The following is a 12,242-nucleotide window of genomic DNA, read 5'->3' as shown; positions in this document are numbered from 1 at the left end:
ATTACAGTACACAGGGGCTCTTAAAGGCACATACACCACAATTCCTCCCCTTTTAGACAACCAGTACATAACATTTTAAGTAATCATTAATTAACATATTACAAGAACAATAATCTACACATTTGCTGCAGTTAATCAATTATAAGTCAGTCTCTCTGGAGGCTTCCTGACTCGGTCCGGATAACGCCTCGGTGGTGTAGTAGTTTTTGGTGGTGTAGTAGGTTCTTTTGGCAAGGTCGATTCGGCTTGAATGCCAGTGTCGGGTTCATCTGGTTCCAGTATCACCGGATCGGAGGTAGATACTATGGGTATCTCTGCTTCATCATTAGGCGTATAGAGTTGTGGTGTAGGTTGTCCCTTTTCGGATGACTCTATGATCTGGTCAGCATGGCGCCTTATTATGCTTTCTCCAATGTCCACGGTATACATCAGCGGTCCTAGTCGTGTGCAAATAGTTCCAGGCTGCCATTTCTCGGTACGGTAGTCCCGGGCCAAAACTTGTTGACCTATCTGGAAGGTTCTAGTTGGCCTTTCATTCATGCCTTGAAATTGCCAGTTCTCCACGTCCCTTCTGATGTTTGGCTTGATCAAATCCAGCCGGCATCTTAGGCTTCTATTGAAGAACATCATGGCGGGAGTTTGGTTTGTAACCACATGTGTTGCATTCCTGTATGCAAACAAGAAGTTATCTACCTTATGCTGTAGATTTATGTCTTCATTACCCATGGCCTTTATGGCCTTCTTGAAGGTCTGGACAAACCTTTCAGCCAATCCATTGGTGGCGGGATGGTATGGGGCGGACGTGTAGTGCTTAACCCCATTGTTTTTTAAGAACTTCCTGAATTCTTCGGACACAAATTGCGGTCCATTATCAGAACAGATCTGTTCAGGCAGCCCATTCCTGGCAAATATGGTCCTTAATACTGTGATGGTTTTTTCCGTGGGGGTGGAGGACATCTTTATTACCTCCGGCCACTTGGAGTGTGCATCAGCCGCGATTAAGAACATTGAGTCCATAAATGGACCAGCAAAGTCGATGTGTACCCTTTGCCATGGAGATGAGGGCCACTCCCATGGATGTAGAGGGGCTTGTGGTGGGGCGTTTTGGACTTTCTGGCATCCTAGGCAGCTCTTGGTCATTTCTTCGATGTCTCCATCGATACCTGGCCACCACACAAACGCTCTGGCTAGGTTCTTCATTTTCACTCCACCCAGATGCCCCTCATGAAGCTCCTTTAGCACTTTATCCTGGAGTTTGGGTGGAATCACCACTCTGGATCCACACATCAAGGTTCCTCGGCACACTGACAGCTGTTCTCTTCTTTGCGAGAATGCTGGCAACAGTGGTTCGCCATGTGCTGGCCATCCCTTCACCGTTAAATCGTAGACTCGTGAGAGAGTCGGGTCATTTCTCATTTCCTTTTCAATGGCAGAATTTGTTACTGGTAGACATTCCACTATGGTTGAGTGGAACATCTCCACTGGGTCCACTGTAGGTGCCTCTTCTACCGTTGGCAACGGTAGGCGCGATAAACCGTCAGCATTCCCATGCTGTTTTGATCCTTTGTATTCTATGTCATATTGGTGTGCCCCTAGTAAAAGGGACCACCTCTGTAGCCTTTGCGCTGTCATAATTGGAACACCCTTTTTAGGGTTGAATATGGAGACGAGGGTTTGATGGTCAGTCAACAAGGTAAATTTTTGTCCGTGTAGGTAATGGTTGAATTTCTTCACTCCCCATACCAGGCTGAGTGCTTCCCTGTCGATCTGGGCATAGTTACGCTCAGCTGAGTTCAATGAGCGTGGCACAAAAGCTATCGGCCGCTCCGAGCCATTAGGGAATCTATGCGATAATACCGCTCCTACGCCGTAAGGGGATGCATCGCACGCCAGTCTGATTGGCAGTGATGGGTTGTAATGAGCCAAAACTTCCTTGGACGTGATCAAGCCTTTGCATTTATGGAAGACACGTTTACAGTCTTCGCTCCATTTCCAAATTACTCCCGTTTGTAGCAGTTCGTTAAGAGGGTGCAGAAGAGTTGACAAGTTCGGTAAAAATTTATGATAGTAATTTATCAATCCCAGGAACGACCTTAATTGTGAGACATTTTCAGGTGCTGGGGCTTTTATGACGGCTTCAATTTTTTCAGGTGACTTATGCAACCCTTCCTCGTTAATTATGTGGCCACAATATGATATTTGTTTCTGGAAAAATTCGCACTTGGGGCGATTTGCTCGTAGGCCCCGTTCTTTCAGCCTAGTGAGCACCTGTTCCAAATTGGCAAGGTGCTCGTTGTCGTTTTCTCCTGTTACGAGGATGTCGTCTAGGTAGCATTGAGTCCCCGGAATCCCTTGGAGGACTTGCTCCATAGCTCTTTGCCAGATAGCTGGAGCTGATGCTACTCCGAAAACCAGTCGATTGTACTGGTACAGGCCTTTGTGTGTATTTATTGTGAGATACTTTTTAGAGGCCTCTTCAACCTTCATCTGTAGATATGCTTGTGCCAAGTCAATTTTGGTGAAACTTTTCCCTCCGGATAGTGAGGCGAAAATATCTTCTATCCTTGGAAGAGGATACTGTACCGTTTGAAGGACCGGGTTTACAGTCACCTTGAAGTCCCCACAGATGCGAATTTTTCTCTGTTCTTCAGATTTATCATTATTCAACGTTTTCTTCATGACCGGGATGATGGGTGTTGCCCACTCGCTCCAATCTATCTTGGATAATACGCCTGCCTTTTCCAAATTCTCCAGCTCTGCCTCGACTGCTGGACGAATTGCGTATGGCACCGGCCTTGCCTTAAAAAACTTGGGAATTGCCACATCTTCCACTTTTATTGAGGCGGTGACGCCTTTCAAGGTTCCTAGTTCCTGTTGAAACACTTCCTTGGCGTTGGCCAAGATGTCTTTTAATCGTTCAGGTATGACGTCATCATCATTTTTTTTCTTACTGGTCACCGTCAGTGCCTGAATGGAGTGCCAGTCTAAACGTATCTTCCTGATCCATTCACGTCCCAACAGCGGTGGACCACCATCTTGCAGAACGTATAAATACAACTTCTGTATTTCCTTGCCGTTGTATACAACAGGCACCCTTATTTTCCCTTTGGGGTATACTTTCTGCCCCGTATATGTTTTCAAGATAATGGATGTGTCTTTCAAAGGTATATGCGGAAATAGCCGCTCGTAATCCCGTCGACTTATGACGGTCAGAGCCGATTCTGTATCTAGCTCCATTTTAACTGGGGACCCCGCTATCGTGAGGGTAACCCAAATGGTCTGGTAATCTTCTTTGGCAATTACATTATGTAATTTGAGACAGCTTAGTCTCTTGTTTCCGGAGTCGCTATCGCTCTTCTGGTCTTCGGAGCTACTGTCCGTCATCATTTGTACCTTTCTGTACTTTTCCTTATTGATTTTTTTCCTGTCCGTGGATTTTTTGTTTCCAGATCGGCATACACGTGCAATGTGTCCAATCTTTCCGCATTGCCTGCATGCTTTGTCCTTGAACCAGCAGTCCCTCTGATCATGGGCGGATCTGCCGCAGCGATAACATCTCTCGAAACCCTGTGTCATTTCATGGGTGCCGAAGTCCTGTGGCTTTTGCTGTATCTCTGCAACTCCTCTTGCGGCTGCTTCGTATGATACAGTCACACTGAAAGCCTTGTCCAGTGTCAAATCTTTCTCAGAAAGTAGCCTTTTCTGTGTTCCTTCACTTAGGAGACCGCAGACGAATTTGTCTCGAAGAGAATCTGCCAGTCCTGCCCCGAATTGGCAGTGCTTTGACAGCTTCCTTAATTCGGTGAGGTAATCAGCGTTACTTTCATTCTTGTGCTGATTCCTCCTGAAGAATTTGAATTGTTCCGCTATCAGCAGCGGTGTTGGGTTTAAGTGCTCCTGTGGGGTATCAACAATCTCCTTAAAATTCTTGTCCTTCGGTTTGGCTGGAGTGATTAAGTTTCGTAACAGCCTGTATGTCCTTGCGCCCATTAGATTTAGAAGTACTGATGCCTTTTTATCATCCTCTATTTCATTTGCTGTGCAATATACCTCCACTCTTTCCACATAGGTGGTCCAATCCTCTATATCGCTATCAAAATCAGTAATATTGCCAGTCTTAGGCATCCTGAAAAAAATGGCGCCTCCCGCGCTTTCCTTTCTTCCCCGCAGAAAAAAAATGGCGCCTCCCGCGCTTTCCCGCCGCTGCCGCTTCTGACAACGCTGTTCTCCGCAGTTTTTATTTACATAGGTATTTTTAATAGGTGGAGACTCGTTCCCGCTGGACTCTCTGGGACTTTTCCCTCCCTCTGCTTGGTCCGAACGCCGACCTGCTTTGCAGCGCCGGCCGTCTCCCGAGTGCTCCACCCTCTGTCTCCGTTTGCCTCCGCCTTCGCTGCTCGGCCCCGCTGCAGAGCCAGCCGATGGAGCCCCAGCCCGCCACCCAGGAAGGATTATTGCAGTACCTGCCACCAGCTCGGCTAGCTGGTGAAACCACAGTTTTGTTTTTTTTCTTTCTTGTTTTTCTTCGACTTTCGTCTGAGGAATCGATCTCCTTGAGGTGCTGCCGAATTGCAGGTAAGTCCGTTTCCAATTCGTCGCCACTGTTGTATCCGTGTGTTAATGGAGACACGGAATGCAGGAGTTGGTTTCACAGGTGTTTACTGAACAAAGTCTGGAGGTGAACTAACAGATACAAGACACTATACAGGCTTATATAGCCCGAGTGGCCATTACTGGCATTACAGTACACAGGGGCTCTTAAAGGCACATACACCACAGGTACTTAATCAACATAAAAAAGAGTCAACTAGTTAGGGAAGAGGTAGATTTTCTGGGCCTGCAAATAACTGGAAATGGTAGAGGATTAACTCAATCCTATAAAGAAAAATTAGCCACCATTCAATATCCTAAAACTCTGAACAATCTACAAACAAGTTTAGGACTCCTGAATTTTGCTCGATCCTTTACACCAACCTTTGCCGAGCTCTCAGCACCCCTGTATGCTAGAGTGAGCGAAGCAGCAAAAGGACCATTCATATTTTCACCAGACGATTACTCAAAATTGCAACAATTATGCCGAGAGGTACAAAAAGCCATAGACCTGGAACAGAGGGACTTACAAGTTCCCCTCAATATTCATCTCAGGTCATCGCCTAAAGTGGCAGTTGCAGTTTTCTATCATGAAAAGAGCATAGTGCCCATTCAATTCCATTCTTAAAACTTTTCCAATGTCGAAGGGAGGTACATTAAAAAAGAAAGGGTCATGACTATGGTAGTCCAATGCCTCATCAAGGCACGAACCCTTCAAGGGAAATACCCCATTACCATCTATACTGAGATTCCCGATTTAAGATCAATATTGAGGATGGCCTCTGATGAAAAAAGAGCCACCCAGATCTGATATGATAAATAAGCATCGTTCTTGAATGATCCTACACTCATTTTTAAATTCCTCTCCTGGAAATGGACTTAGAGCATCTCCCCATCATGGAGGATGATGATACGGAGGAGGGAATCAGACAAATACCTATGAGACCGTTTACAGAATACCATCAAGTCATTTACTGTGATGGATCTTCGATGACGATTAAAAAAGGGACATCCCAACAATGCTCAGCTGGGATGGGGATAGTAGTAGGGACTTTGAGATTCCTATTCTTTTGATCCAGAAGAATTACTGTCCATACCCCTTGGCCATAAGACAGCGCAATATGCTGAAGCCGCAGCATTACGGTGTGCTTTAGAAAAGGCAGACCCTATTAAACCCACACTAATCTGTACAGATAGTGACTACTGTAAAAGAGGATATAACCAAGATCTAGTTTTCTGGGAACAAATAAATTTTAACAATTATAAGGGTAAACCCATAAAACATAAGTCATTGTGGGAAGACATTCTCCATTCGAGAATGGAGAAACAGAATTGTCAGGTGATTCATGTAAACGGGCATACCACTGGGGCAGTACACTCAAAAGGAAACAGTCTTGCAGACGAACAAGCAAAACGTTCGGTCTGCATGACACCCCCTCAAGAGGGGCCCGCCAATATTGGTGTTATCACTAGGGCAGAACGGGCAGCTAATCAGGATGAGGAACTGATTCAGCTATTAGACCCAACAAAAGAGAATCCACCAGGATATCCACCAAAGTACCTTTACTCAGAAGCCCCTACGGGTATTGTGCTAGTTAAGTTGCCCAAGGGAAACCGAGAAGTACCCCCGAGACACAAACAAGAACAGCTTGTAAAAGAAGCTCAGGAGGGCATAGGTCAAGCACATTGTGGTGCCAGAACAACATTCTGCAAATTGACCCCCTTATATTGGTGGCCAGGCATGCTTAAGGCCTGTAAAACATATGTGGCAAATTGTGAGCCATGCTATTTAACCAATAAGTCATCACTAATTAAGCCACCACCATTGGCTCCTGTGAAAGCTGATGAGCCAATGGGAAAATTCTTTATTGACTTTATTGGACCACTTCCCCCGTCTTTGGGATACAGACATGTTCTTGTTTGTGTAGATGGATGCACTTCCTTCTGCTGGCTGGTCCCCACAAAAACTGTTTCGGAAAACGCACTCAGCAATGCTATTACTGACATAATTACTGTAGCTTGTGCACCCAAAATCTTACACGCCGATCAAGGCGGAGCCTTTGTCTCCAAGGTCTTCAAAGACTACTACGAACAAAGGGGGATTGGGTTAGAGCATAGCACGCCACGTCATCCAAAATCAACGGGGCTGGTGGAAGTAAAAAAGCTATTGGTCAAACTGTTGAGAATCAGGGGGAATAAGTGGACCACCGTCATTCCGGAGGTGCAGCTATCACTTAATAATGTGCCCGCATCTGCATCAGGGACAGTGTCCCATAAAACACCATATTATCTGATGTATGGAGTTGAGATGCATACACCGCTTACCCATAGTTCTTTTATTGCCTCTACACTCTCTGAGTCCTTGACTCAACAGCGACAGTTAGATTTTTAAAAAAGAAGTAACAGAGGAAATTCATCAAATTGATCAGAGGATAAGGGAGGCAAATAGGCAGAAAAAATTGACAAACAAAGCGTGGCAACCCCTAGTAGGAGATTTGGTACAGGAAAAGAAGTTCGAGCAAAAACTTGGTTTAAGATCAAAGTGGAAAAAACCTGTCCAAATACATTCAGTTATTAACGAAAGAACAGTTAAAATACATATTAATCAGCTGAATGGCAAGCATATTCTTAAAACTGTCTCCATAGTAGACAATCTCAAAAGATGTCCTGCGGGATACCAAAATGGAGGAACAATACAAGGTGCAGTCGTACACTGTCTTTGAAGACCCAGCTTGGAGCACAACACAGGAAATGGATGCAATCGAATTACTGACGACGGTTAGTCAGACGGTGTCGCCGACTCCTCCACACGGTGCTTGGCAACGCCTCAGGAATAGGATTTGCGAAAAGCAACAACTGAAACAAGGAAAGATCAATGAGTTACTTCAACGAAGGAGGAAGTCACCGCGGATGAAGAAGGAATCAACTGAGTGCCTGGCAAGGCCTTTACGAAAACAAGAATCAGTCCACACGTCGGATCGAAGGAACAGCGTGTCAAGCTTCAGCTAGTTCCAAATGATGTCTCCTTGACTCGTATGAATTACTCACCTCTACAGAACGTACATCTGCCAATTGGACATTCTAAGTACATGTTGTTTCGCTACTTGCATAACAATATACCTATCATCCTTTTAAATTGTGTTCAATTTAAAATAAGGCAAAACTTTGTCCTAGGATGACTTAAAAGGAATTTTCATGTAGCACATGATTGTGAATCTCATGAAATTAATGTGCTATGGTAACCTTATTAGCAACATTGACCAAACTCTCTCGAGATGCTCCAGTTCATTTTTTGGTCAAGAGGGGGGTGTGAAGGAATAAGCAATATACCTATTCAGAAAAATACACCATTCTATCAAATATTCTGGCCTTTGAAACATGACATACGAGGTTTAAAAATCTAAAAGCCTCAACAATGGAAAAGCTGTAAACAGCATACAGGATATAGAGATAAGATAAGTTGTTGCCACTGAATCAATAACCTTATTGAAGCAGAAGGTTAGAGGTTCCAGAAAGTCTGAAGTTTTGGAAAGAACACAATGGTACACCCAGTTAAAGTGTTTTAAACTAACACTTTGGAAAGAAACACATAAATTAAAGAAACATATGCCTTCGTAAAAATAACATCAAATGAAACACGGGAGACACGATGTGTTACAAACAGTTGAGGTAACTAAGAAGACAATGATGCATCCAGTTGAGGTGTTTTTAATTTACACGTTGTAAAAAGATATGAACAGAAGACTTTGGTAAGAATGACATCAAATAGATGCACCAGCCATCACATTGTTTTTATGATAAGCTTCGAACACCTAAAGGTAGAGACATGATTCTTAATGTTACCAGCTGAACTGACTGTAAAAATAGCAGAAGTCAACAGAAAAATGACTAGAGATAATTAGCTTACATCAGCAGAAAACTTCAAAGGAAATACCACTGAGAAAGGGCATAAAAACTGAACTTGCAAATGGAAAGATAGATTCGCTTGAAGGGGCAAAGCAATTCTCGACTTCAGAGGCAAGCTCTGTAAGTCTACAACTCTTTGAGTCTCGGGGATCAAAAAGGTACTTGTATTTGATCTTGGTAGATATCCTGGAATAAGACTAAGAAATGTAAAAATGTAACGAAGTTAAGATTTGAGAATAAAGTTCTCTGATAATAAGATTGTAAAAGCTTTTTATATTTGGAACTGTTACTGTTGCGATTGAAATACTTACTGTAATTACATGTCAGTTCTTTAATAAATCTATATATTTTTAGAATTGTCTCACATAGTACTTTTGTATCAAACTCACAAACTCAATCTCTGTACACTCTTTGGTGAGGAGTTGCAGAATTCTGGGGGTGTTTTCCGGGCCCTCAGAATATCCAGAAGGTTACAGTCTAGCTAATCTTATTAAGAGTGCTATCTGGAGGATGGTAACATCTTCAGGTTGTTCCTTTCCTTTAGGGAGAGATAGTCTGGACCTTTAGACCCAATTAAGCGTCTTTAGGATTCGGCTACCTCTAACTTTAGTTGAAGGTGAACGTCTGGGGAATACGCCTGATCTGGGGTAGCCCTAAAGGGGCTAGGATTAGTAACTATCCCTTCAGGGGAAAACTCTCCACTGGCTAGAGTAATACCTAACACAAAGGAAGATGGTTGTGGTTGTTGGAGGTCAATCATCTCAGCCCCAGGACATCGCTGCAGGAGTTCCTCAGGACAGTGTCCTAGGCCCAGCCATCTTCAGCTACTTCATCAATGACCTTCCCTCTATCATAAGGTCAGAAGTGGGGTTGTTCGCTGATGATGGCACAGTGTTCAGTTCCATTCACAACTCCTCAGGTAATGAAGCAGCCCATGCCTGCATGCAGCAAGACCTAGATAACATTCAGGCTTGGGCTGCTAAGTGACAAGTAACATTCGCACCCCAAAAGTGCCAAGCAACGACTATCTCCAACAAGTGAGATTCTAATCCCCGCCCCTTGACATTCAACGGCATTACCATCACCTAATCCCACACCATCAATATCCTGAGGGTCACCATTGACCAGAAACTTAACCAGACCAGCCACATAAATACTATGGCTGCAAGAGCAGGTCAGAGGCTGGGTATTCTGCGGCGAGTGTCTCATCTCCTGACTCCCCAAAGCCTTTCCACCATCTACAAGGCACAAGCCAGGAGCGTGATGGAATACTCTCCACTTGCCTGGATGAGTGCAGCTCCAACAACACTCAAGCAGCTCGACACCATCCAGGACAAAGCAGCCCGCTTGATTGGCACCCCATCCACCACCTTAAACATTCATTCATTCCACCACCGGTGCACCGTGGCTGCAGTATGTACCATCTACAAGATGCACTGCAGCAACTTGCCAAGGCCTCTTCAGCAGCACCTCCCAAACCCGCAACCTCAACCACCTAGAAGTACAAGGGCAGCAGGCGCATGGGAACGTCATCACCTGCAAGTTCCCCTCCAAGTTACACACCATCCTGACTTGGAAATATATCGCCGTTCCATCATCGTTGCTGTGTCAAAATCCTGGAACTCCCTCCCTAACAGCACTGTGGGAGTACCTTCACCACAAGGACTGCAGCAGTTCAAGAAGGCGGCTCACTACCACCTTCTCAAGGGCAATTAGCGATGGGCAATAAATGCGGGCCTTGCCAGCGACGCCTACATCCCAGGAATGAATTTTTTTTAATCATGTGAAAGAAACTCTTTTCCTGCTATTTTAACAGAGGCACTCGCCCATTGAAAATAAAAGAAGAAAGACTTGCATTTATATAGCACCTTTCATGACCTCAGGAGATCCCAAAAATAAATAGGCTAACCCCTCTGTTAAAATAGGAACATCAAGTGAATGCATTAATTGGACACTAATATTCAAGGAACCTAATTTTAAGATCATTACACTTAAGCAGGTATTTATTTGCTGAAAAGCATTCATTTAGGGCAGTCCAGTCGCACTGCAGCTTACCGAATATATGTCTCCTTGTGTACAAAGCTTGACAGATCCCATGAACAGCTTACTTTCTTCTGCACGTGATTGATAATGTGTTTTGACAGAGTCTGTACAGATATCGTTCCCAGCGGGCAAGTATAAGAAGTTTCAACTGAAGCAGAACACCAATGCTGACAAAAATGGCAACATCAGACAGGGAATCAAGTCTGATCAAAAACAAATTATTTAATTATAATTTCAGTTTCTTGTCACTAACCCAAATGGTACAGTGGTGGAATAAAGGATATAGTAGGATGAGCTCCTAAATTCAGTAACATACCGTTAATCATTCCTACGACTGCTGACAGATTTTGTTGACTCAATAGAAGCGACTTTAACCCCACCCACCCAGCGGAAAGAGAGAAGGCATGTAGTTAAAATCGCTGCAGAATTCTTACCGCTCTGTTACTGCTGCCCACCATTTTAACTGCATAGATTTTTTTAGTCAGCCTGCCATATAGAGGCAACTCACAAAAGTCATAGACAGGAGCCTCATGAATGCGGTATACAGGTGCCTCATGAATGTCATATACAGGCACCTCATGATGCGGTATACATGTGCCTCATGAATGCGGTATATTGGTGCCTCATGAATGCCGTATACAGGCACCTCATGAATGCCTTATACAGGTGCCTCATGAGAGCCGTATACAGGTGCCTCATGAATGCCATAGACAGGCGTCTCATGAATGTCGTATACAGGTGCTTCATGAATGCCGTATACAGGCACCTCGTGAATGCCATAGACAGGCGCCTCATGAATGCCGTATACAGACGCCTCATGAATGCCGTAGACAGGTGCCTCATGAATGCCATAGACAGGCTCCTCGTGAATGGCATAGACAGGCACCTCATGAATGGCATAGACAGGTGCCTCATGAATGCCATAGACAGGCTCCTCATTAATGCCATAGACAGGCGACTCATGTAAGATTCACAAAATTAATATTGTCAGATAAGGGTCCTTTGGCAGAAGAGGCCTTTACTTTTAAAGACTGTTTTAAAAGAAGCCCAGGAAAAGGGACACATAAAATGGCCGCCAGACCCCGTGACGAGCAGATCCAGTCAGATCGGCCTGTAGATAAAGGCCATCTAAATGTTTACCCAGACAAAGGGAAACAGTTTTATATTCATAAGGGGAGCATCAAAGACCCATTAAAGACATCAAGAAGACATTCAAAACAATACAAGGTCATTCCAAAACAGAGATGGCCATCACCGGCCATCCCGAAAGCAGTTTAAATATAATAACTACCCCGTTGTGATACAAGCCCGCCAAAAGTTAAACAAAGACTAACCTTGATTTGGCGGGAGATAAAGGCTTCTTTGAGAAGTATAACTGGAGTCCCGGGTAGCCATCGGGGGCGAGCAGCCAGACGCGCTTTTGAGCTTGTCCTTTTGAGAGCCGTGGAGGAATGTCGATCCAGAGACCAAGAAGGTGATTCGAGTCTGCGTCCCACCCCGGGGTAACCATTGGGAGATCATCGACAAACCCCAGGCCGTTGACGAGACAAAGGACAGCAGCCCTACAGATGAAATCTAGCTGAAATTGGTAATCAGCTAGACTCTGTGAAGAGACCTCTTCAACCATGGTCAAACAGGTGGTCGTCGTCCCCGCCGACGTCCAGGCCTGCCAGTGTCCAACCTGTCCATGACCTTCACCTCGA

The sequence above is a fragment of the Somniosus microcephalus genome, chromosome 1 (assembly GCF_052327205.1).
Source record: "Somniosus microcephalus isolate GS21.2 chromosome 1, FLI_Smic_1.0, whole genome shotgun sequence".
NCBI lineage: Eukaryota > Metazoa > Chordata > Chondrichthyes > Squaliformes > Somniosidae > Somniosus > Somniosus microcephalus.
Note: the sequence above shows the minus strand (reverse complement) of the source record.